The sequence below is a fragment of the Marmota flaviventris genome, chromosome 17 (assembly GCF_047511675.1).
Source record: "Marmota flaviventris isolate mMarFla1 chromosome 17, mMarFla1.hap1, whole genome shotgun sequence".
NCBI lineage: Eukaryota > Metazoa > Chordata > Mammalia > Rodentia > Sciuridae > Marmota > Marmota flaviventris.
The window spans coordinates 7,540,286-7,568,199 of NC_092514.1; positions in this window are offsets into that span (position 1 = coordinate 7,540,286).

Below are 27,914 nucleotides of genomic sequence, written 5' to 3' on the forward strand. Positions count from 1 at the left end.
CACTTTAGTCAGCAAGGCAGCCACAGTGTGCCACAGTCCTCAGTGACTGTTTATGACAAAGAACCCTAGAAAAAAGTCTTTGTACATTTGGCAAGCCCCGCATCTGTTGAAATAAAGGAAGCTTTGCAAGTGCAATCTTCCAGGAAAAGACTAGAGAGGTAAAATAATAAAAATTCTCTGGGAAAAGATCTCTGAAAGAATTTCCAAACCTAACATGTGTCCCTCCCCCCACACTGTTGTGGGTGGGCTGCAGTTTAACAATCAGGAATTCATATTTTTGTTTCTTAAGGAAACCACTGGGTTGAAGAGGGGTTGGGAATAGGGCAAATTAAAATGCTACATTATTCACTGTCATTATTGAGATTCTAAAATTTCTCTTGAATAAATGTTCTGGGGACTACTGCAAATATCTGGTTAATTCTCCAAATTCTGAAAAACTTGATTCAGATTTTTTTTTGGCTAATTTTCTTTTTTTTTAATAAAAAGAGAATTTTTAGAACTCCTTACTCTGACCTTTTTGCTCATAACTACCAGTTACATGATTTGAAAATGTCAGCCAAATATCCTCTTATGATTCTGTTAACTTCTTTTTATAGGTAATTATTTCTGGCATTATCATTACTATTGTACATTGTATTGGAATATATACATTATTTACAAACAATTATCTCTTGTAATTATTACTTTTCTGTTTTTCTATATCCTAATTTACTCATTTATAATTTGTTTATAATTTACCATGTTTACTCTCATTTTAAAAAATTGTTTCTTGTATTTTTATTATTCCCAGGAAGTATAATTTATTTAGTTCATAACACACACAGTTTACATTTTTTTGGAACCACATAAACTGAACTTCATCCTTTCAAATGTTTTATTGTTGTTTCTATGTATTTATCATATAGTTAATATTTTTTGTTTCATCTTTGACAAAGTTGTTTTAAGATATTTTGGCTAATTTTAGGAGGATGGGTATTTATCATTAATATATTGGGAAAATCATGTACTTACCTGAAAGACACAGATCAAGGCTCAGAAATTAGATAAGAAGACATGATATGGAGAGCTACAGAAGAGGAAAAAATTTTGTTTAGATCAAAACTATGAGCCCTGCTGCCACTGGATATGATCTCAGTCACTGTGTATCAGGTTCTTCGTTTTATTTATTTTTTTCTGTTTTTATGTTGGTATATGAAATTTTATTTATACATTAAAATATAGAATGTCTCATATTGTACTATATCACTTGAGGCTAATGAATATTTGCTGTTAATAAACCTGCCTTAATGCAGCTAGTAAGTTTTGATTGATTGATTCTATATGCTCATCCAGGATTGGTGTGTAGTTAGCTGATTTCTACTTTTTTTCCCTCAGAGATGTTTTCAGAAGCCATGAGAAACTTAATATAAATTATACTCATTATCTCAATAGTTATAGGAACAGAGTATAAGGAAAGAGAATAAAGGAATAATGCATAAAGAACACATCCCCTCCCTGAGATAACTTAATAATTTCAGAGACTCTAATTCTTGCCTAAATTTTTTCAAGCTGTGACTATTTTTGTTCTCTGCCATTTCCCCCCTTGCTCTTCATCTTTGCCTTCATCTTATCAATTGCTTTTTTCATTTGGATTGCATGAAGATTGTTCCTCTCTCTTGATTTGAATTACCTGCATGGTCATCCAATTTGCTTAGAGCCTTGTTAATTTGCTTAGAGCCTCAGTAAGTTGCTGAGGCTGGCTTTGAACTTGGGATCCTCCTGCCTCAGCCTCCCAATCCACTAGGATTACAGGCCACACTTAGCCTCCTTTCTTTAAGTATGTTAATTCATTTCATTTGGATTTCTTGAGGTATTCTTCAGTGTTTAATTGCTCACTTGTATTCATTTTATGTTGCTGCATCTTTGCTTAGTTTTAATGGTAATTTTTACTCTTCAGTGTATGTGTCGGTACTGAATGCTATATGTTTCATATGAAAATATATAGAAATAAACTGAAATAAAAAATAATGTCACTTTTCCTCAGAGATGTGTTCCTTTCTTCCATGTTACCTATTTAGCACTCTGGTGATTTTAAGTACTTTTATATTTCCCATCTTTTCTGGTTCTCAGTGGGATAATTAGTACAATTGCCCAATTTACAATTAATAGAAGTGAATTACTAATTCATTATTTATGTAATTATCTTTTTACCTTCTTGTTTTCTAGGACAAATTGTGGGTTCCCTAAGGAGACTGGTCTTTTCTCATTTTATTTTAAATGCCCAACATAGTGCAAAGTAACTTCTCTGTACACACAAGTTGTCAGTGGAAGATCAGTATCTGAGAAATTAGATAAACATTCTAGACAGAAAAGAGCATCTGTAAATCATGAGAGGCCACATGGTTCTTGCAGCGTGAAAGATTTGGAATCAAGTGCTGCTCTTGCAAAATCATTACCTCTGAATTTATGAAAGTCTTACAATTCTTCAAATTCAATTTTATAAGTACCTGAATTAAAGTTGTTCCAATAAAAATAGGTTAATGGATTTAAAATATTTAGCCAAATAATTTACGCTTGGTTGCTTAAACATTCTATTTTTATTATTGTAATTTTCACTTGAAATATTTATTACCCTAGACCTTACTCTAAATGTATCAAGCAGCACAACTGTAAAAAGTGTGGAATGGAGAATTAGGTTCATTAGGGTCAACAGTTAATATTTCAATGATTTAAAAATACTAAATAAAACATATTAATCTTATAAGGATTAATTTCCCTCTAATTCTTTCCCATAAGCATTTTTCTAATTTTTGAGTATTTTTCCTGTCTCTTGGAAACTTTTCAAGAGTTTATTATCATGTTTTTTTGGTATAATCCAAGCGGAAAGGAGAAATCCATGAAATGAATACTGCTTAATAATTTCTGAATGAACTTTTTCTAATTTTACACCTTCAAAAGTTATTTAGCAGCTAGTTTTACCTGTTCACTCACAACAAGTAAGAACATGCCAGTCCAAGTATTCCAAAGAGAAGTAAGCCATGCACAGCCATGGGCTGCTCCCTTCCAACCTTCCTACCACATCCGCAGTTAACTGTAGTCATGTGCTGCTCAGAAACTATTTAACTATTGACCTTATTGATCATGATAATTAAAATAACTCCTCCTGACCAAAAGTTATCCCGTCTTCCTTAGATTATTTTTTATAGCATACAGCACCATTTGACACAATGCATGACTAAATTGTCCATTTCTTCACTGTCCCCTCATCCTCACATCCCCACTAACAGGTAAGAGGTCAAGGATTACATCCTTGTTCACTGATGCCTTCCTGAAGCTAAGAGCAAAGTCCAGTACAAGTAGGATTCAATAAATATTTGTTGAAATAATAACTTCCATTAAGACATAGAATTAAAGATCATGTTAACGTTTCTGAAGTAGAGAAATGTACACAATAAAAGTCTTGATCTTTAAATAAAGAACACTATTATTATAAGGAGCTTGATGTCCACACCAGTCATTCTTAAACCATTGCTTTTCCTTACTAAAAGAGAAAAGGCATTTTGCCTGCCATTTAAAAGAAAATCATATATATTTATAGATCAAAGGAACAGAAAATGTGTGCCATTTAGAGTCATTCTATTTGCAACTTAAAAAAAGACTTCAATTTAGGAAATTTCAAGTATAATAAATGATTGGCTCATATAAATAGAAACCCTAAAAATAACTCAGGTAAGAACTTACCTGATTCAAAGTATATAAAACATAAAATTCTTTTCAGTTTTCCTCTCTGCTGTCCAAAAGGCTCCCTCCTTCTGCAGGTTTTCTTCACAAACACCAGTTGGTTGCCAGAGCTGCTCTTGGCTAAAACTTTAGGTCCACAGGGAGGAGATCATGTCACTCCCCAAACATACGAAAGTGAAGAATTTACTTTCCTGGACTCCCACAAAACATCTTTAAAATTAGCCAGGGTTGAATTGAGTCATATGACAGTCTCTGAGGTCAGGTATTTAATTGAAACTTGACATTAAATCTGAGAGTGAAATAAATGCTACTGAAATAGGTTTGCTCCAAAGGAGAGAGGAAAGATTTGAATTTCTTACACTACGACAACATTTAGCTTATTAAACAAATAAGCTTTATTCTTACCTTCTACCATCTACATATATGTACATGGATCTTAGACTAATTTTCTTTTTACCCTGAATTTTCAAATAATTTTTAAGTACTGTTTTCTTGTACAAAAAAATGTTCATGTGATTCCTACACTAACACAATAAAAACAATATATTTAGATGAAAGAAATTATGGAATTCTTTCTCATTGATTATGCTATGTCATTGATATGATCCCCATAATTTTATTAATTAATCATCAGTCTTATTAAAATCACTACACACACACACACACACACACATTTATAACAAAAGATTCAGGCCATGTCCTATCTTCTGGCAGAGCTGTTTCGCAGTAAATCATACTTGGTAATAGTCAACTCAATTGTTCATAGTTGTTTAGTGCATCTTGAAATGCAGTGTGCCTATTCTCTCAGAACTGAGTGCACTTTCATCTCAGTCATGCAGTGTTCCATAGGTGTTAATTATCTGTTGCTACTACTGGGCTCATAGCAACTTTTGACAAGAATGAGAATACCATCCAAGAATGAGCAGCTAATTATCACACTCAATATCCTGTGGGTACATCAGAGGAAAAACAGATGTCAATGATGCCACACTAAAACTGCCACCCTTTTTGTTATACCAGAAAGGTCTGGTATTGCAGATATTTATTAATAAAAGATGTTTATGTAAATCTTTCTGTAAATCTTAGAAGTAAAAGACACATAAATTTTCTATTAAATCACTAGCAGAATATAAAGAGAAGGGAATAGTCCTTAAAAGATATTGTGTCTATACAAACTAAATTTTTCAAGTGACATTCATGGATTTTATTTTCATTTAACCCCTTCAGCCATTTTCTTCTTTTTTAAATAGACACTTTTTATTTTTATTTTTTTTTCTTTTTTGTGGGACTGGGGATTGAACTCAGAGCCTTGTGCATGCTAGGCAAGCATTCTACCAGCTGAGCAATATCCCCAGCCCTTCCTCTATCTGTTTTCCTGGGCACTCAAGAGTCTTTTAAAATAAAAGACAAAATTACATGAAGAAATTTACCTCATTATTTATATGATAATTTTGTTTCTCCATTGTATTTATTCATTTTTTCTAGATTCTGTTAATTGCAAAGTAGGCCTTTACGATTTTACTTTATGTTTATTATCAATATCTTTCCTTTTATATTAATATTCTTGACTATTTCTTCAATCTTAGTTCCCAGTTGTACTTTAGATAGATTTTAAATTAAAGCCTGCATTTAAAGTCATATTGCTAAGTTCAAATACCAGAGTGAAGTCTGACCCAGATCAGAAAAGATTTGTCTAAGATTCCGTCTCTGCCAGTGATTCATATACCTTTTATTATTGGTTGTGGTTTCTTCTAATTGTTCCTACTGTCCTCCATCTGCTACTTGTTCTTTAAATCTAAATCCATTAATAAAATCTTCATTTACTTTTGCTGTCATGTTGTAAACTTCACTAATTATTTGCAGTTTATGGCTAATTTAGGTGGAGAAATTAAACGTGATCACAGCTTTCTATATTAGTTTCTATTTGTGTAAAAATTTTTCCAGGCAAGTTCTATTTTCATCCTTTTATTTTTTTAACAGCTTTATTGAGGAATAATTAACACAATATAAATCAGAGTTTATATTGTGTATTTATGTATCAAATTTGAAGAGTTTAGGTATATACAAACATACAAGATACTGATATCATAACAAATTAATGAATTGATATGTATACATCTTTATGCTTTGGTATATTTATTTCTTCAGGTTAAATTTACAAGTAGGATTCTGACTCCAATTTGAATTTTTATTTTTATGTTTTATGAAAATTTTCTCAAAACTAAATGACAATCCATGCTCTCACCAGAACCATAATATGCATTCAGCAATGTTAATTTAGTTAGTAGTTTGAGAATAAAATGGTAGTTTTATTTTAATTTTCACATACTCTATTATTAGTGATGTTTTAAACAATTCATATATTTAGATAATATTTATGGACATTTGGCATTTCCTTTGCATTGAAATCTCCAGTGTTGTAAGAATCTGATTTTATGAGTCATAATGATATTGGTTTAAATCTTAAATAATTGCTTTCTTTCTCTGTGTAATATTACAATAATCTTTATACTTTCTTCAAATGCTTAAATAACAATTGTCTCTTTCTGATCATTTCTTGACATTTTATATTGATGATTTTTTCCTCTGTCTTATCCATTTTCCTTACTGCTGACCAACTCGTGAAAGGAAATTCTTTCCATGTCAGATCCTGCCAATGAACTCCATTCTGAGAGAGCCTGATCTCTTCTGTGATCATATTAGGTTTGAATTAATTACTGGTGTAATTTGAACTGAGTCTGTTATACTGGTGGTTTTACATAAATTTTGTGTCTCCTTGAATGTGGTCTTATCCTTACTAGTTCCTTAATATTATTTTCTTAACAGAACTAACTTCAAATCCATAGCAACAAAATAAATAAATAAATAAGTTCTTTGGAATCAGCCTTCATGGTTGCAGATTACTACTTTTTATATCTTGAAAGATATGCTAATGAGGATATTATATACAACATCCTTACTTTCTGTGTTTACTGTCAAGTTACAAAATGCACTTGGCATTGACAAAAATAAATTATGTATGTGTTACGCCAAATAACATTGATAATTTATGAATTTCTATTAAACCTCTTTATACTCCATTTTATTAAACTTGAGAGCTGTGACCTATCTAGAGATTCCAGTTAAATCAAGCTAATTAAAGCATGGAAGTAGCAAGGGTGAAAATGGCATATATGTAAGTAGCTTCATACAAATTTAAATTAATGAATAAAGTAAATTTAGAAGTGCCATGTTTTTATGCAATTAATACAGAGTTGTCTTTTTGCCAATACAGTCAAGTAACAATTATCATGTCTATATAATTCAATGATTTATGCAATCTAATATTTTTACATTTTTGTATCTATAGTTTCAGGATAATATAATATTAATAGAAATATTTGTTTTGAAATTTTATGATGTACTGGTAGTTTAATGTAATATCATGTTACAGCATGTTACAGTTAGTCTTCCATAACTGTAAGTTCTTCTTCCAAGGTGTCAAACAGACTAGGATCAAAAAATATTATTAAAATGCTATATTGTTGCTGACCTGTACTAACTATGTAGTTAGACACAGGATGCTGGCACTATGCCATTATGCCTAGGCATGTTTAGTCTGTTTTTTCTTGACATTACTCCCTAAGCAATACAGTATAACAAGTAGATACACAGTATTTATGTTGTGCTGATATTATCAGTAATCAAAATACCAATACAGTACGCAGGGGTTGTGCAAATATCATGCATTTTATATAAGGCACTCAAACATACTTAGATTGTGGTGCCTACAGAAGGTCCGGGAAGCAATCCTCTTAAATACAGAGGAAATGCTTTTCTTTTTTGAATAGTTTTGATTTCATATCCATTAAAATCATTCTCTTGCTGTTTTGCACTGTTTTCTTTATTGTTAGCATATAATAAACATAGATTTATATATGCTGGAGACATTAATTTTATTATATAAACACATAATTAGTAATGTAAGGACATGCAAAAAAGATTGTCATAATAAATTAATTGAATTTATTTTAAAAGATATTAAAAATTATTTAAAAAGATAACCAAAATGAAGAGAAGAAAAAATAGCAAGAATTAAATATATATTCAGATTTTGCTTGAATAGATAATAAAAATGTGTTCATACACACATATGGTTTGAACATATTTTAATAACCTAGATTTCTATTAGTAGAGTTTCTGAATTAAGGGAAATAACCTAGGCTGACCTCATTTGAATTTCTGAGATTAGAGGCTTTAATTCCATTCAATTCTAAATCTGTATTGTTAATACACATTTTAATTTTCATTACAAGCAAAAAAAAAATTCATCAAGCCCATGTCTCCCTCTATTATGAACCCTTTGAAAAAAATAACAATTTTTAATCCATTTCTCAAAGCCAAATACTTTTGAAAGCTTTCCTTCCAAAACTATCAACTAAATTATAATTTTAAGGTTGTACATTTCACTTGCCAAAGAGCTCTTAACTGATCACACATTTGGTTAAATCACACACAGCAATCACCCCCCCCTTCTCAATTTTGCCTTACACTGTTTTCATTATCTGTAATTTACCTACAGCCATTCTAGAAATAAGTGATTTATAAGTTTAAATTGATTGTGTGCCATTATGCATAATCTGTTACAATCTCATACCATGAATCTCCATTGTGTCAAGGGCATGACTCACCCCTTTGCCCAGGATATTCATATCCTTGCTATATATGCTAATTGCCCTTTAGCAATTAGTGACCATATTATGTTCAAGTAACCCTCAACTCTACTTATTAATGGATTCAAAGAACAAGAGTAAAGAAACTGGTAGTTCAAATATAACAAAGAGAAGCTGTAAAATAATTCCATGAAGTAAAAACAATTTAAGTTTTCTTAATAATAAGTAAAAACAATCAGTTCATCCTGAGGTTGCTAAGATCTACAATCCGATAACATATGTTGAAGCCTGACATAGTGGCTCATACCTGTAATCATAGTTACTATGGGGGCTGAGACAGGAGACTCATAAGTTCAAAGCCATCCTGGGTAACTTAGTGAAACCCTGTTTCAAAATAAATAGGAAATGAAAGCTGAATAATACAAAAGAATAAATTTTGAGAAACAGAAAGCATATTTACATAATTTGAAATGAAATTTTATATTAAAAAGAAATTTTATATTAATTTGTGTTAATTTTTATATTAATTTGAATTAATTTTATGTTAATGTTAATGAAATATATTTAATTGTCATGATTACTCTTTTATTACTATTGTTGTTAATATGTTACTTTGCCTAATTTATAAACTAAAATTTATTATAGGTCTGTACATATACGAAAAAACATATTTCATATAAATTTCAGTGCTATCCTCAATTTCAGATATCCACTGGAGTCTTATAATGTAACCCTCAGGGATAAGAAGGAGAACCAATGTATTAGGTTATGAGTTCTGTAAATTCTTTCACCATTTATTTTAAAGAAAATAGGAATAATAGTTTTAAGTCAAATAATTGTATTTGGTTTTAATTGATTGTATGCACACCTGTTTGTCAGCTAATTATGAGCAACACATTATGTTAAATTTTATGAAGGTGTTAATGAGAAACCTTTGTAATATTTTTCCATTCTATAAATTTTCTGATTCCTCTTATGTCAACCATCTTTTTTACTTAATATGTAACTATGTAAGATGTGAATTTCTTATTACACATGTCTGTGGATTGCTTAATAAACTCATTATTACAAATTAAGAACCAGGTTGATTATTCTAGATAGTCCTAGTAGACATATCCATTACAGTGGTATTTTCTCGGTATCCTATGAAAGACTGACCATGTATATTTTTATTACATTATTTTTATTAATAAACTAAAGAGTCCTTTTTTCTGAAAAGTGAATTTAAGTTTGAAATTTTATGTTAATACCTTTATTTTTATTTTTAAAATATCTGCCTATATTACCCTAATATGGTATTATATTTATTGACCTCTCAAGGAATGATACGCGATTTTTAACATCAAAGCCATACATATTTATTTATTTATTTTTCTCCCATCATGAGCAAAATATCTTAAAGCAATCAGTGATATAAATATATTAAAATACTTCTGGGTCAAAACATTAATAAATATCAAACTTTGGATTTTTATTTATTTTCATTTTTTTAATTTTTATTTATTTTCATATTTTTTAAAATTGTCTTCTCATCTGGGGATGTTGTCCATTGTTAGATCACTTGCCTCGCATGTACAAGGCCCTAGGTTCAATCCCCAGCAGTGAAAAATGTTATTTATTATGTAGAAGTAATAAATACCTCATCTTGTAGCTGTGTATGCAGAATCTAGTTAAATATGCTCACGTTTTAGTTTATTTTCCAGTTTTGCTACTATAAACTTTGTATTGAACAGCAGCTTCTACTTTTTTAAATCACAAAGATGAAGTCGATATGTAAATCCCAAATTTTCTTAGTGATTACAGAAATATTACAACAAAAATATTTAATCAAAAACTGAAAAAAATATATTTTATTGGTAAAGAAGATGCCTAAAAAGCATGGTGAATAATTAACCATAAATCTTAAATAATTATAAGGTGAGAGGTAGATTTCAATACTTAGCCAGGAGATTAAAATTTCACTTGGCAAGTTTTAAGAGCACCTGGTAAAGGAAGTTAAAAATGGAAACCAATCACACTTCACAATTTCTATCTCAATTTGGTAAAGTGCATTTGAGTGAAATGTAGAAATGAAGTAGAAATCTTACATACTGCTTGCTATGCAGAGGATAAGTAAAAATATAAAGGGCAGAACTTCAGGAGATGCAATGCATTTAAAATTAAATGCAGGTTTTTCATGTGTGGAAAATGAACAGGCCTGACCCACTATTCCTTACAGTTCACCTTACATCTTGTAAAAATTCAGAAAATCTATCGCATAGAAAAATAACTATTTTCCATCTAGAAATCCATCATCTTAACTCCCTCACTTAAAAAAATGTATAAAACTTACCCACCAAATGAAAGATATTAATATTTATAAGTAAATATTTTTATTTATATAAAATAAGTCTCTAGTCTTTTAATCTTCAGAGAGAACTACATTTTTTTTTCTTACATGTGGTCAATGATTGCATTTGATAGGGGTTAGGAACTATAGTTTGCTCAAATGTATTATTCTGTGATTTTTGTTTTATTTGTACCTGGCATTCCTTATCAACGATGGATGTGTAAAAGAAACCTAGTTTAATTAATTTTGTGTTCATTTTAGTATAGTTATTTCACATTTTAGGTATGGAGTTGTATAGTTTTCAGGAAAAGGCCACTATATTTTATTTTACATGATTTTTTCACAAAACTATATGAAATAAACAGTGATTATTATCTCTTTAAACAAGTTAAAATATTTTTAACAACATCAACAAATGTTATGTGATTAAATCAAAGTTACACAACTGGTAAGCAGTGAAACCAGGGAATGATTGAGGTATTCTGGCTGCTAATTTTTGCAAACATTTGAAAAAATAAAGCAAAAATGTTTTCTCAAAAAAAAATCAAATCAAGACAAAAACAGAGTATGAAATCTAATGTGACAATAAAGGCAAAGAAGGTATAAACTCCTTAACTATCATTTCTACTTAACATCTCATTAAAATGCCAATCAAATGAAGCAATGAAGAACATAGCACTAGTTAGCTATTTCAGAAATATATGTATACACTAAAAGAGCAGAGCATTACAGGAATCTAGTGAGATAATTACCTCTATGATCAGGTACCTACAGCTGTGACATCTTGATTTGTACCAATAAATAGCATGTCAAAATTCATTTATCCATTTTCATTCAAATATTCTGGATATAATCCAAGACTCTCAAGAGATTCCATGTGATTTAAGAAGTGCATAACCGATTAACAAAACAGCATATGTAATATGTATAAATGTATGCACACACAAAAAATTGCCTAAAACAGACAAAGGTGCATTATTGACACATCCATCAGGTAAGACTTCTTTATAAAAGAAACACATAAACTCCCTGGGAGAAGGGGAAATGCATGTGCATCAGCAGGAAAATCAGCTTGCGAAAGGAATTGCTATAAAAGGCTTGATGTTTCAGCAATTCTCCTCTCTGTGGAAAGAGACCTATCTTGAATTAAAGCTGGCTAAACAGATAAAGGTTGAACTTTTCAACTGCAAAGAAGGTATAGGAATTGCTACTTTTTCTTCTTTCTTTCTTTCTTTCTTTTTTTTTTTTTTAGTGAGATAAGCAGTAAAATTTTACTACACATCACCAGTTGGAGTTTTCAGCATTAAATACCAGAAAGTCTATTGTGTGATAGTGTGTAATATAAATGAGGACTGGAGAGATAAATAGTCATCTAAAAGGCTTCACATGAAGATCTACAATGAAAAAGTGGTGAAGTCCCTGTTTTTCTTTGATGAGGTTTCTGACTCTTTGATATTTCAACTTTCATGGGACAAAACTATTCTAAGTTAAAGGAGTGGAAAAGAAAGAAGGCTTGCATGAAAATTACAAAAGTAAAAACGGAGTTTGTGTGGATAGGCCAGATGTATAAAATCATTAGTTTTATCCCAGTGACAGAATTTTATGGAAAACAATAAAAGCTACATAAAAGAATGCTGATAGCATCACTTTACCATTAGCATTAGTTCAGATGTGTGTGAGAGGGAATATGCACTGGGGAGAAGAAAGTATGGAGAATTTTTTTTCTGACCATTAAATTAATGGAGCTGATAAATGGAATTATAAAATTGACACTAAGTGACAGTCTTGTTCCTTTAAAATCTGCTGTTTCATTTTAGTTACTTCAACCTTGAATTTCTAATGTGTACAGCTATTACATTTAATAGTTGTGTTTGGTGGTTTTATGTGATTCCAAAGAATAATAAAAGAAATGCTACTTCTGCTTGAATAAAGAAAGTTAAAACACATTAGAGCAATTTTAGATTCATATCTATACATGACTTTTACAATTTAGTCATAAAAATTCATTTCATTTATTTTTTTTCAGACTGAAAGTCAGAAAAAAATGATGGCATGCAACCAAGAAGGGGGACTTTTTATTGTTTTGAAATAACTAGATTATTATCTTACTGTTCTCAGACAATTGTTCTCTTTCTAGAAGTGCAAAATATGAATACATTTCTAAACAAAAGAGAGTGGCAACTTTCTATATAGTTTCCTAGGAAAATCTAATATTTATACAATGAATGATTAAAATGTGGTCTGTTTATTTTATAGTGAAGAAAATTAACAATAAAATCTGGACAGAGTACAAATTGCGTTTTCTTTGCCATTTTTCTTAAAATACCATATTGTTAAAAGAAAAGAACAAGGACTAAGATTTATTTTGTTAAATATCCTATGAAAACCAATCAATATATTGAATTGGGCATATATATATTTTTGAGAAATGTAAATCTTTGATCATAGTGTTATATCTCCACAAAATTTTTGAAAATGGTGTTGCTAATTTTAAAAGAATTAATAATAATTTAGTATCAGATTTTTTGATACTTTGGACCCAGGAGTACTTACCCACTGAGCCACATTTCCAGCCCTTTTTTATATTTTATTTAGAGACAGAGTCTCACTGAGTTGCTTAAGTCCTACATTGAATATCAGACTTTTATACAGGGAAAATTATCATGGGCTGGGAAAAAAACAGTTCATGATATTTTTTTAACCTAGAAAATAGTAATTGTGCTTTAAAGAATGAGACACCTTTTAAATTAATCACTATACAAATGACCAGATTAAATACAACTCTGAAGTGGTTCATCAAGGCAGATTTTTTTTTAAACATAGAATTTCAGAAAATTCAAATTTATAAAAGAACTGAGAAGAAGACTAAAGGATTACTTTCAAGTTTTTATGTACACGAACACTTGATGGGGGAGAGAGAAAAGAAGAGTTATTTCTAATTTATGTTCTTATCCAAAGGGAAATTGAAACTGTTGATCTAAGTGTTGTTACTGCAAGTAAATAGTCTCCATTGTCATAAACATTTTATAAAGCAACATTAAATAAACCCCAGCTAAAACTGGCAGTGTTGATCAACAAATAAAAGTTCAAATTGACTAATGAAGTAATTGTTTTTTCAAAGGACATTTTAAATTAACTGTAATTCTTGATTGTAAAATTACCTAGCATAAACAGATGACTTTACAACTTGACTGTATCGATCGACCATGAGGAATAGTGACTGGCTGTGTAGCTCACCGCTGACTTTGAATTGTGCTTCTCTGTGATGCTTTTTGTTTGCTAGACAGTCAACAGATTAAAGTCTGACGACATTGAGTATTCATTTTGTTCACTCAGTCATTCACTTTCTATGTGGTAATACATTGGCATAGTCTTAGTATGAGTCCTCAGGAAGCTGAAAATTTCAACCAGTCTATATTGCTGTGCAGCAAATAACACAATAACATACCAAAGTAATGGCAACAATCATTTTATTTTCTTCCACCATTCTTTCATAAGGGCTGAGGTCAGCTGGACTATCAGTATGGTGTGGCTGCATTCAGCTAGAGTCAAGACTGAAATCACTGGTGTACTTCACTGAAATATGTCACTGCAAAAGCATGTTCACCTAGAATTTCCAAATGTGAGCTTCTTTAGAAATAAAGCCCTTGAAGACTTAATTAGTTAATATGAGTTAATACTGGATTATTAAACTCAACAACCAGAATCTTTACAGATTAATGGAAAGGGAGAGCTCACAGAGAGGCACAGAGGAAATGTGAAAGTGGAGGAACCTCCTCTTCAACTGTTCCTCTTCATGTAGTCTCAATCATCCCTTCTTCTCCTGTGACTTTACCATTGCATTCCTCTACGCAGTCTCTTCAGATGAACAGTTGGAATTCTTTGGTCCGTGTTCAGGTTTCCAAGAACCCTGCAGCACAAGCTTCTAGGGTCTGAAGACTTAGAATTGGAAGGAAGCATCTTAGTGTTGTTTCTGCAAAATTGTATTGGATGAAGCAAATCCCAGGTCATGCTCAGGTTTACTGAGAAAGGAATGTAGCAGAGAAAGTGTACCAAAAGGTATGTCTAATTTTGGCTGCCACCAGTGTCACCAATGTAATAGCCTCCTTCATATGGTGAAAAGTAAAAATTTCAATGAAGTAGTATTAATTAGAATATTTTGCAAAGATTTGATTTTGTTTTAGAATAACCAAAAAGACAATGTGACAGTTTTCCTTCTTACTCATTTCATATCTCATTAATATCTATTAGAATTAAAGAGTTTTGTTTGTTACACACATGTGAAATTTCCAAAATTCTCTCGATTACTAGGGACGAGGCAAGTTGAATCTCATTGAACTTCATCATTCACACCTAGATTTAGGGCCTCTAAGTGACAGGGGAAAAAATAATGTAAACATAAATTGAAGTCTAAGGACTGAGCACAGTGTTGAATGTCAGTAATCTCAGCAGCTTAGGAGGTTGAGATAGGAGGACTGTGAGTTCAAAGCCAGCCTCAGCAATGGGGAGGCACAAAGCAACTCAGTGAGACCCTGTCTTTAAATAAAATACAAACTAGGGCTCAGGATGTGGTTCAGGGGCGGAGTTCCTCTGAGTTCAATCCCTGGTAACTGCCGCTCCCCACCCCTGCAAAAAAGTCTAAGAGCTTTCTCAACACCTCTATTGCAGAAAATAGTATTGTTAGTTAAATACAGAATGTGAAGCTTTTCAGGAGATTGTAAATATGATATTCAAAGACAATTTCCTTACCTTTTTGAAGCTTTCAATCCTTTGAATGATATAGAAATACACAAGAGAAAAATATTTACTTCAGTAGTGATAATGATGATGAAAAATTAAGCAGAGCATGTCACGCAATTTCAATTAGAGTTCACTATTTCTCTGAGATGCTAATTTGAATAGAGACATGAAATAGGGAAGGAATTCCACCACATGACAATTGTGTGGGAGGAGTAGGCAGAAAAAAGAGTGAGAACTAAAGTCTATTGGCAAGAAAAAGCCAGCAGCAATTTCAATCATTTGGGCAGAGACATTTCAATATTTTTAGTTTGGTCTGGAGATAACTTTCTTTCATGCCCTTCTTTCCTGATGGGCCAAAAAATACACTGACGCTGACAAAGATGCTATAAAAACCTTGTGAGTCAGCTTGCCATTTAGCAGAATCTTCCAAGACACTAGATTGTAGTGATGGCTGTTGAATCTTTGCTGCCAAAGATTTACTTCTGTAAGGAATTTTGGTAAAAATGGAAGCATTTCTACCCTGAAGCTGGCCTCACAACTCCGAATCAAATGAAAGAAAGCATATGCCTTCCTCAAAAGCCTATCATTCATCTCAATACTACTGTGATGGCAAAACCAAACGTGGTTGTAAAATGAAATTATTAAAACATGGTAAGAAACCATTGCCTGGGGAAAGTATAAAGTTCCTCTCCCCTTCTGTCAGGCTTTCTTTAGGAAACCTAATTAACCATGAGTCTCAACCTTTTGGATTGTAAATCACTCTCTCTAGTAATTTGTCTACTTCTTCTGGAAAAGTAAATACCCCTGTGCCTGTCTCCCAGGGTTAGAGATTTAATAGATAACCTGTGAAAAGCACAGTTTCTTCTTATCTGTTTCTGTAAGCATGGTTTATGTTAGAGACCCTGCGCAAGGCCTTTATTCACTTAGATTAGGAGTTTTTTTTTTTTTTTTTTTTTTTTTTTTTTTAAAAGAGGAAAAAAGCCCCAATGATAGGATAGGTCTAAATGACACCAAATAACCTATAAATGTTGTTTAACTTCTGAGTTAAACTTCAGAAGTCCCTTCTCTGAGTGCTGCTTGCTGCTTCTCTACCAGTCTGTTTTCTACAACACAATGTGTAACATTCTAAGTAAAGACTTGGTAGAATTTTTTTGGAATCTCACATATTGTTGAAGTGTAAAACCTATCATAAAAGCTGAAATGAAAATCTTGTTTAAACATGAGTAGAGGACTCAGGCATGTTCTCTGACTATTAAAACAGAACGATATTTCAAATAGGTATGTGGATTGGGACAACAAGGGTACTTACGAACAAAAGACTTTATTGAGCTTATTTTGCCAACCTTGAAATGGCTATGAGAAAAATACCAAACAATTACAAATGCAGTTTTTTCTGCCACCTTTGTTAGCATGAACTTGAAAAGAAATTCATCTTATTCAACAATTATTTTACTTTATAGTATACATTGGCCATCATTCTGAGTGGCTTTGTGTTTGCTCATCTTATTAGGTTGCCCACATGGTCTTATTTGTGCCTTGGCTCTAGGCACTATTTTTTTGAAATTCATTTTTTTTTCCTACTTGCAGTTCAGATCAGTTCATGGAACTATCAAATCATCTTTTTAATTGAAATGTTGGACTTATAATTTACATAATTTTAATATGCTTGGATTTAAATCTGTGATTTTTATTTGAGTTCTAATTACTTCATTTCTTCTTTATTATTTTTTTTTTGTTTTTCTACTTTCTTTTAAAAATTTGGCTATTTATAATTATATCTTTATCCCATTTTTCACCTATCATCTATAATCCTTATCTGTTTATTTTAGTGGTCCATAAGGATTATATTATACTACATTAATTTATCAGAAACTATCTCGAAGTGATATCATATTATATAATATAAATGGGAATTTTGAAGCAGTATATGATAGTCTATACTCTCCTTGCTTTTGTTTTTATGTTGTAAGGCATTCTATCATCTATGCATGTTGTAGATTCCACAATGTATTATTTTTGTATTTATTTTAATTAGTCCATTATGTTGTATTATATTTTATATTACATAAACTATGTAATGTTGAATAGAAGTTTCTAAAAGAAAAAAATATTTTATACTTCCTCACAGTTACTGCCTGCAATGTTTTTCATTCCAGCTACTATCATTTTCCTTCTGCTTGAGGATATTCAATTAATATTTTCTCTGGTACAGGTCAGTTAGTGCTTATTTCTTTCAGCTTTTGTTATTTCTGAGAAAAAGCTTTTATTTTTTCTTTAGTTTTGAAAGATATTTTTACTGAATAGGGAACATTAAATTGGAAGGAATATTTGTTTCCCTTCAATATTTCGAAGATGTCCCTCCTCTGTCTTCTGATTTACATTTTTGGTTACTCTATATGGTGTGTGTGTGTGTGTGCATGTGTGTGTGTGTATTTTGGATCATTTTAAGTTTCTTTTTCCATTGATGTCAAACTACTTGATTATATTATGTCTTGATGCAGTTTCTTCATATTTCCTATGAATCCTATGCATTTTTTCTGTTTACAGATTCTTCACAAGTTTTTTCTTTTCTTTTTGGTGTTGCTGGGGATTGAACCAACAGCCTTGCAAATGCCAGGCCAGTACTCTACAACTGAGCTATATTACCAGCCCAAGTTTATTGCTTTCATCAAATTTTTTAAAATATCATCCTCATTTATTGAAAAATGCTTTTTTTTTAAACTACCATCTTCCTTTTCTTGAAGAAACTCCAGTTTGGTGTGTACAAGGTTATTTGAATTTGTCACTTTGTCCACTGAGGCTATGTTCAAGTTTGGGTAGAAGGATGTTTTTAGAAAGTTTCTATGTCTTTGTTTTTCAAGATCAATAGTATTTTTTTCGAAAATGAATAATTTGTTGTCAATTCTATGCAGTGCATCTTTCATCTTACATATTGTAGTTTATATTACTAGAAGTTTAATTCAGATTTAAAAAAATCATTCCATGTTTCTGCTAACATGCTCAATATTACCTGTATTTTCTTGATACGTGAAATACAATATTAATAATCATTGCTTTAGCACAGGCATACCTCATTTTTATTATGTTTCATTCTTTTAAACTTTGCAAGTATTGCATCTTTTCTCAGATTAAACAGTTAGGGTGATCCTGCTAACATAAAGTCTATTGGTGCTATAGTGAATAGCATGAGTTCACTTGGCACCTCTGTGTGACATTTTGTTAATTCTAACAATATTTAAAACACTGCCACATGCTACAGCTCTTATACTGAATTTTGGTGATATTTGCTGTTTCTATTGTAATTGCTTTGAGGCACTAAAATCATGCTCAGGTAAAACAACAAATTTAATCTGTAAATGTTATGTGTGTTCTAAGGGCTATCCCAATCATTTGTTCCCCTCTTTCCTTCCTTCTGCTCAGGCCTCCTTATTCCCTCAGAAAAGACAATACTAATTCTGGACCAATTAATAATCCTATAATGGCCTCTAGGTATTTAATAAAAGGATGAGTCACGCATCTGTTTAAATCAAAAGCTAGAAATTATCAAGGTTAGATGGGAAAACGTGTCTGAAGCTGAGATAGGCTGCTTGCACTTAACATCCATGTTTAAATGCAAGGGAAAGTAATTGAAGAAAATTAAGTGCTACTCTAGTGAGTAAACGAGTGAAAAGCAAGTGAAACAGCCTATTGCTGATGTGGAAAAGGTTTTTGTGATATGGACAGATCAAGCCAGCCACAACTCTCCATTAAGCCTAAGCTCAATCCACAGCAAGGCCCTACTCTCTTCAGTTCTGTGAAGACTGAGGGAGATGAGGAAGCTAAAGAAGAAAAATTTGAAGCTACAGAGGGTGATCCATGATGTTTAGGAAAAGAAGCCATCTCCACAACAGAAAAATGCAAGGTGCAGCAGCCTTGCTGACTTAGAATTGACAGCAAGGTGTTCAGAAGATACAATTAAGATAATTGATGAAGTGGGCCACACTACACAACACATTTTCCCTGTTGGTGAAGCAGCCTCCTAGTGAAGAATATGCCATCTAGGGATTTTATAAATAAGAAAAATCCATGCCTTACTCAAATCTTCAAAGGACCAGCTTACTGTCTTGTTACAGAAAAATGCAGTGGCCACTTTAAATTGAAGCCAATGCTCAATTACCATTCCCAAAGCCCTCAGGCTCTTAAACATTATATTAAATCTACTCTGCCTGTGGTCTATAAATGAAAAAACAAAGCCTGCATGACAGCACATCTGTTTGCAACAGGGCTTCCTGAATTTTTTAAGCCCGCAGTAGAGACCTACTTTTCAGAGGGAAGAAAAAAAAGTTATTTTTTTTTTCAAATACTACTACTCATGGACAATGCACTGGGTCACCCAAGAGCTCCAGTGGACACCTATGACCAGATTATTTTCATGACTGCTAACATAACATCTATTCTCTGGCCCACGGATCAAGAAGTAATTTCACCATTCAGTTCTTATTATTTAAGAAATACATTTCACAAGGCTCTATCTGCCACAGACACTGATGCCTTTGATGGATCTGGGCAAAGTAAATTGAAAACCTTCTGCAGAGGATTCACCATTTCGAATGTCAAAAAGAACATTTTTGATTTATGGAAGAAGGTCAAAATATCCACATAGATGGCAGTTTGGGAGTTGATTGCAGCTCTCAGGGATGACTTGGGTGGGGGACAGTTAGACTTCCATGGAAGAATTAACTGCATATGTAGAAACAACAAGATGAACAGAATTAGAGCACAGCCTGAAGTTGCTTTAGTTGTATGATAAAAACTTGAACGGATGAAGAGTTGCTTAAGGATGATCAAAGAAAATGCTTTTTTGAGGTGGAATATGTTCCTGGTAAAGAGGTTGGTGAACACTGTTGAAATGATGACAAATGGCTGAGAAAATTACACGTAGTTTATAGAGTATCAGTAGACTTTCAAAGGATTTACTCCAATTCTGAAAGAAGTTCTGTTGTAGGCCAAATACTATAAAACAACATTCTATGCCATAGAGAAACTTCTCATAAAAGGAACAAACTCTGTCGTTATCTCATTTTAAGAAATTGCCCTCCCAACATTCAGCAACTACCCCCATGATCAGTTAGAAACTCAACATCAAGTCAAAATCCTCTACTAGCAAGACATTTAGGATTTGATTAAGGAAAAGAAGATGATTGACAGCATTTTTTGACAATGAAATATTTTAATTGAGATTTGCACATTTTCAGGTATAAAAGACCTTTGTCACTTTTTATTTGTATTGGGAAAAGAAAAAGAGTATATGACTCACTTTACTGCAATATTCACTTTATTACAGTGGTCCCTGGAATTGAACTTGCAAGATTTTTCTTGTCCCCTAATTTTATCTCATGCATTCCTGGGTGAGATAATATGGATCTTCAAGGTCCCCAAAGGTCTATGTCAAAAAGGTGTTCCACAGGGTGGCCATGGTGGGTAATGGTGGAAATTTTCAGAGGAGTGGTCGTTGGGGGGGTCAAGAGACCACTGAGAGTGAACCCTCATAGGAAACTGTATGACCCAGGATGTTTCCTGTTCCTCATTTTGCTTCCTGGCAATAAGGTGAGCAATTTTGCTCTGCCGCATGTCGTCCATGATGTGCTGCCTCGTTGCAGGCCCCAAAGAGTGAGACCAACTATATCAGGGATTAGAACTTCTAAAACCGTGAGCAATTATTACCTTTTATTAATTTCATTGATTATTCGGGGATAACTTGTTATAATCATGGAAAGGTAACTAGTATACTAAGTAAGATTGCTTTTCTCCACATTCTGGGTCATAATTTTTTACCTCTTTTATGTAGTTGAAAATTACCCCCAAATTCCTTTCCATTAAATTACCCCACAGAATCACACTTAAAATATTCCAAATTCTCTATATGTAGCCAGCAGTTACATTTAAGTTTTATGAATAGGAAACCTATAGCTTAAATTCACTTTTGGATAGTAGACAAAACCCCAAATATATATTAACAAATAGAATGCAACCTCTTTGAAAAATTATGCAGTTTTTCCAAAAATACTAAAATGATTTCCAGAAATACTAAAATGATTCAGTATTAGGGAGTTAGTAACAACGTTAGTAAGTCTCAGAAAACCCCAGATACTTATTCTCTTTAATGTGAAAGAGGATTCAATATTCAACATTTAATTTTGTTTAAAATCACCCAGTAAACAAGAAATTAAAGATTACCTTATGAATATTAAAATATTCATAGTTAAGGACAAAAACCATATTATTCTTTAAAATAAAATATTAAATATAGTCTTACTATGTAAAAAATGCTACTTACATCTTCTATTATTAAATTATATATATATATATATATATATATATATATATATATATATATATATATATATATAATTTAATATAACTAGTGGATATACAGAAATTAGCTAATATACATTAGTAAAAGAGAAGCAAATTTTTCTGTATTTTTTTTGTAGATTGTATCTAGATTTCCTAGAAACATTATGTTATCTTTGGGAGATTGGGAGTGAAAAATAGGAAATTCTAGGTAAGGGGAAGGAAAAAAAATCAAAGAAAAAGATGAAATAGGAAATGGATGGAGAATAGTTACAGGCACCACCTGCAAATTTGAATGTTCTAGAATTTGAACTAAGCTCTTTGTTGTTGTTGTTTGTTTGTTTGTTTCTTGGAGAAATTTCATTTGAACCTGTTTAGCAATGGCTTTTCCATCTAATTTTAGTAGATTTTCTTAACAATGTATTTAAGACAAATCAGTTAGTAGTGTTGCATTAAGCCAGACTTTAATAAAATTAATTGGAAAATAAAAAATTGATTGTCACATATATGCATCCTCTTTCTAATATGAGGGTTCACTTATTAATATCAAATGAAAATGTATCTAGAATTAGAATACGCATATACATTTCTTATTACAAATTGTACAATAATATTATTGGAAAAAATTTTTGATTCATGGGGACTATGAAGTTCATTATGTTAACAGTGTTTTAATGTATTATTTTAGACCAGATTGGATATTTGACTTTGGTAATAAATGGTTTCTTCAGTCTTGCCAAAGAAACTTTAAAACTTTCTTTTGATTGAAAGTATTTGAAAACATTTTCTTTCTTTCAGGGAAATAAATAATAAATAAATGAATTATTTAATGAAATTCTATGGGTTTTGAAACCTATCTTTGGCTGCTTCTAACTCTTCCTTTTATGTGGCATACATTTAAATATCCCATATATATTCAGTTAAAATAAGCCCAAAGGAACCATGGAAACTTTTTTTGTTGGTACTGTGAATTGAACTCAGGGGTACTTGACCACTGAGCCACATCCCCAGCCCTTTCTTGTATTTTATTTAGAGACAGGATTTCACTGAGTTGCTTAGTGCCTCACCATTGCTGAGGCTGGCTTTGAACCTGCAATCCTCCTCTCTCAGCCTTCTGAGCCATTGGGATTACAGGCATGAGCCACTGTGCCTGGCTAGGAACCATGAAAACTTTTAGGTAAAAAATCTTTTTACATTTTAAATGTTATAGAATAGATATATAAAGCACACACAAATTAAAAAAAAAAAGATAAAATTTACTAACTTTTGTGAAGTAAATGCAGTGATTATTTTAGAGCACAAATTGAAAAAAAAATTACCCACAAATTTTACCACATTAAACATATCTGGAGATTGAAACCATGACTTAAATAATGAAGATTCATCTATCACTTATTTTATTGCTCTAAGTCTAAGTTTTAGAGACTTATTAGTTAATAACAAATGAACAAAATGCTCTGCCTTATTAAGGTAAGTAGGATTAATTATTTGAAAAGAAAGAATACTGTTTAATCTTTGAAATTTTTACATTCAAAACATACTTATGAAACACAATATGCTTTTCTGAAATTTGTTCCTAATTTTTGAAATTGAAAAAACTATTATCTTTTTAAGAAATAAATATATTATGTTTTGCTTTTTGTTCAAATCTGGAGATTAAATTATTTTAAACAAACTTGTAGTTGTTGGAACATTTTATTTTATAATTCATTTATTATTTTTTAATTTTTTTTTGGTACCAGGAATTGAACCTAGGGTGTTTAACCACTGAGCAACATACTCAGTCATATTTTTTTATTTTTTATTTTGAGAGGGTCTCGCTGTGTTGCTCAGAGCCTCACTAAATTGCTGATGCTGACTTTGAACTTGTAATCCTCCTTCATCAGCCTCCTGGGCTGCTGGGATTACAGTCATACACGACCATGCCCTGGTGATTTTTTTTTTTTACTTTTAATAAACCATAAATGAAATGAAAATATAAAGAAAAAATATGTATCAATTCCTCATTGATATGAAATCATGACAATTATTTTAGACCTTTACAATTAAGAAACAAACATCATAGAATGACTGAAGTTCAACATTCAATTTATCAACCAACCTATTCCCAAAATCATTTCTCAGAGAAAATCACTTTCTTAAATTTATGCTTTATGATTCCTGTGCACTTTTAATAATCTGACTACATTTTGAGTCCTATTATATCACAGTTAATATTAATAAAAAATTAATATTTCTTTTAGACTTTAAAACATATATTAACTTAGAAGAAATATTTTGTGGGTAATATATACCAGTAGCTTCTTATTTAAATGTCGGAGCAAAATTTTTTTCCTCCAATATCATCTTCTAAGTTTTTATTTGTTAACTTGAATATACCTTTGCAAAACAACTTTTCCATTTTGTATAATATAGTATAAAATGTGTCATTATGTTTCCTTAATACTTGATATAATGTAATTATATTATCTTCCTTCATTCAAAATTGGAACCACAGTAATGTTGCAAAATTTAGAAGTGGTTTTCCTATTGAAGTGCTTTTTTTTTCCTATTAGAAGTAGTTTTCCTTCTTATTTCCTACCAAGAACCTATTTTCAGAAATTAAAAGAAAATTCCAAATTTCATCCAGTGGAATACTATAGAATGAATTCATAACACCATTGACTGGGAAGATAGATTTTATATAATTAATAGCCATGGACAATGAAAATGATAATGCATATAAGGAAGTGTCATTTATGCTTTTTTTAAAAATTGAATTCATCTTGTGTTTTGTGAACTGTCTTTTTATTTGGTTTGTTTTAGTGCTAAATCTTAGTGATTTTAAGATTTAAAGTGCATAATTATGATAATAATTATAAATTAACAATAATCTCATCATATTTGAAAGAATACCTAGCACTTCAATTTCACTTATTTCTCTCTGAGCAACATTTTATCCTATATTATACAGAAAAAAGCAATATACACTTGAGTTCTACTGTCTTGGGATAATTATAGTTAATTAGTTTTGATCAGTGAGTCAATATGGAAACATAAAAGGTTGATATTTTCTCACCCATCTATCCTTTCTAAATGTATTACATCACATCTTGAGAGAAAGAATCAATTCCCTCATGCCAGACACCTAGCAATGTCCCCAAGAGTAGCTGTTTGAATAAGTGGCAGTTTGTAATGGAGCTAATAAATAAATAAACAGATAAATAAATAAATAACAAATAAACAGGACTTTACACAAAACTAAATGACTTCAATTTAAAGGAAGAAAATGATTTTGAACATACAATCTTTCTATTTTTGTATTTATATATAACAGCAGAATTGTCTTGTTTAAATTTATAGGTGTCAATATGATAGTAGATGTAATTTTTTTTTTATATTTTGTATTTTAATGTGATATCCAACCAATATATTTATGAAAAAGGAAAGGATATAAAAATAACTCAGGGGAAGTATATTTCCACACCAATTGTCCTTATGTAAGAGATTGAAAAAATGTTAAATGTAAAAATGTAGGCATATGTGGCTAACAGCTACAAATGATAAATATTAAAGAACAAAATGAAAGATAAAGTTTCTTTCCTAGGCAACATTTAGTAGTTTCTGCTCTACCAATTTATTTCTTTTTTATCCCTTTTGGATCATTAGTATATACTACACCTCTCTGTGCATACTCTCCCTTTTCCTGTTGGTTTCCCCAGTGCTGCTGATTGTCACACAATCTCAATTGTGTTTTCAATGTGATAGGAATATCTCTCACACTCTTGATTCTCTCCATCAATATTTTCACTATTTCAAGAATACAAAAAAAAAAAAATAATATAGCTTGACATCAGTCAGCCAATATTATGCACGGTTTTGAACATCTAATTGTTACTTTGACAATATACATGTTCAGGAGATGACTTGTATTTACTCTGTATTATTATTAAAACAAACAAACAAAAAATACCATCTCTGATCATCAACTTATTAAAAGAAAAGGCTTATTTTGGTTCATGATTTTTGATAGTTCTGAGGCCAGGGCAAAAGGACAGTCAGTATAGATAATGAAATATTGGGTCAGAAGGATAGGTGCTGAATCAAAGGAAACAAAATGCTAACACTTTAAGAGCACTTCCCCCTACTCCAAGATTCCCAAGATTGCCAAGATTAACTTCTTCCAGAGAATTGTTCTTTCCTGCAAGGTGCTGTGAATGAGTAGACCTGGGTGCTCCCTTCCTGTCTATACTCATGGGTCTCTTCTTTCCTGTCCTTGGATAACTCCACATTTTGGTCACATGGATAGGATGTGAGGAGGGGATATAGGAACAAAGGAAATCTGAAATCCATAAAAGGGAAACCCCACTCCCTTGGGCACTAGCATGTCACCACCACTCAACCTCCATCATTATTCCAAAGCCACCCCTTCCCAGCAGGAAGCAGTTATAGAAGGTTGACCTACATCCCTGCTCCCAAAGGGGCCCAATAAAAAACAAAAAAGGTGGGGATATAAGGTCTTTGCTTGGCATCTGGATGGCCATATTAAGTGATAGTCGCCATTTTAAGGAAAAAGTTTCACTTTCCTGCCCAAGGGAGTTTCTAAGAAAGGCTCACCACTCCTTTATACCAATCCAACCCTTAAGCACCTGAATTAGGACCCACTCAGCTCTGGTTCCTGAGCCTCCTCTATAAAAGTCCCAGGACCCAAGCCTGTTTTGACTCTCTTTGTCTATGGACAGTTGGCCTTTATTTGTCAAATAAATACTGACAAATAAATACTCATGTGTGTCTCTGTCTAGTCTCTATCTTTCGTTCCTCACTTTCCCTTCAATAATGCCAAATTTATTATTGTTTGATGTTTAACAAGAGAATAGGGACCACCTTCTGTATTCTTTGCCAGTGGAGTGTTCAACTCCTTCATGTTGGAGTTTTAATCGTACTTGTTCCTTTCTGGAACTGCCATGGTAGTCATCCTATTTTGAGGGGCTTCATCTACAAGTCAATCCCATGTTAATGTGCATGCTGGGGTCAATAGCTGGTCAGAAGTCACCTTAGTGTGCCTGTGCTACTAAAGTAATCTTCCTTCCCAGACAATTGGAGACACTTATAGCCATAATTCCTAACTTTATATCAACCTCAGCGGACTTGTCAACAGTTAGTCCCATGAATCCTTTTCTTCTCTTAACGTGTTTTACAAAGAATTCTCTTGCTTTTGTTTGTTTTCTACAGATTAAATGCCACGATGTGATTTCTTAAGATAGTTTCAAGAAGGACCCTAAAGTAATTTAAAGAACACTATATGACTTTACCATGTATTTCACTGCTCATTGCTATCTACTACCTAACATCCACACTTCCTTTCACTAGGTCCCACTTTTTAAAGTTTCTACCAACTACCAGTGGGCACCATACCTTTAGCACACAGATCTCTGGTGGACACTGAAGATCCAAACTATAACAATGTGTATGCCTCTTTGCCTCTATATACCTTGTCTGCCTCTTTGATCAGTTTTCCAAGTCCAGTTTATCTTTTTCTAGGAAGTGAAGCCATCCTTTTTTATAAAAGTGTCAAGGAAAACAACTCCCTCCCATCTCCCATTCTCTGTTGGAGGGCAGGAGCTTAACTTCAGTGGGCACTTTGTTTCTGTCATGAATATTTGAAAAAAAAAAATAACTTTGTGGGGGTAAGGTCAATTAGTCAACACAGATAGTCAATGGTTTCCTTCATCTTAACCACACAGACTTTGCTCTTAAAAGCTCTCCCACCCTTTGTTTTAGTTGAGGTCAATTCATACTGTGTTATATTCTCTTTCCTCTATTGTAAGAGCCTTGAGTAAAGACTTCTTTATCTCTTTAATTTTGTCTGGTGCAATTAGGATTTTACTAACGTCTCTGTGTTTTATGATACAACACATTCTGTTTCAAGAAAAAGCTACACATAGAAAATAAAAATGAATAACATTGATGACATATAAGTCATGTTAGAATATGTTCTCACAATATCTTTGAGTATCCATACATACCTCAGCTCTAAAACTACATGTGTTAGCTTTAAAAAGTTCAACTAATAGGAAATATTTTTCTTACTGTGACTGGAATATAAAATTATGTTTTCCATCTTAATACTTCTAATTTAATGAATAATCATTGGAATTTGC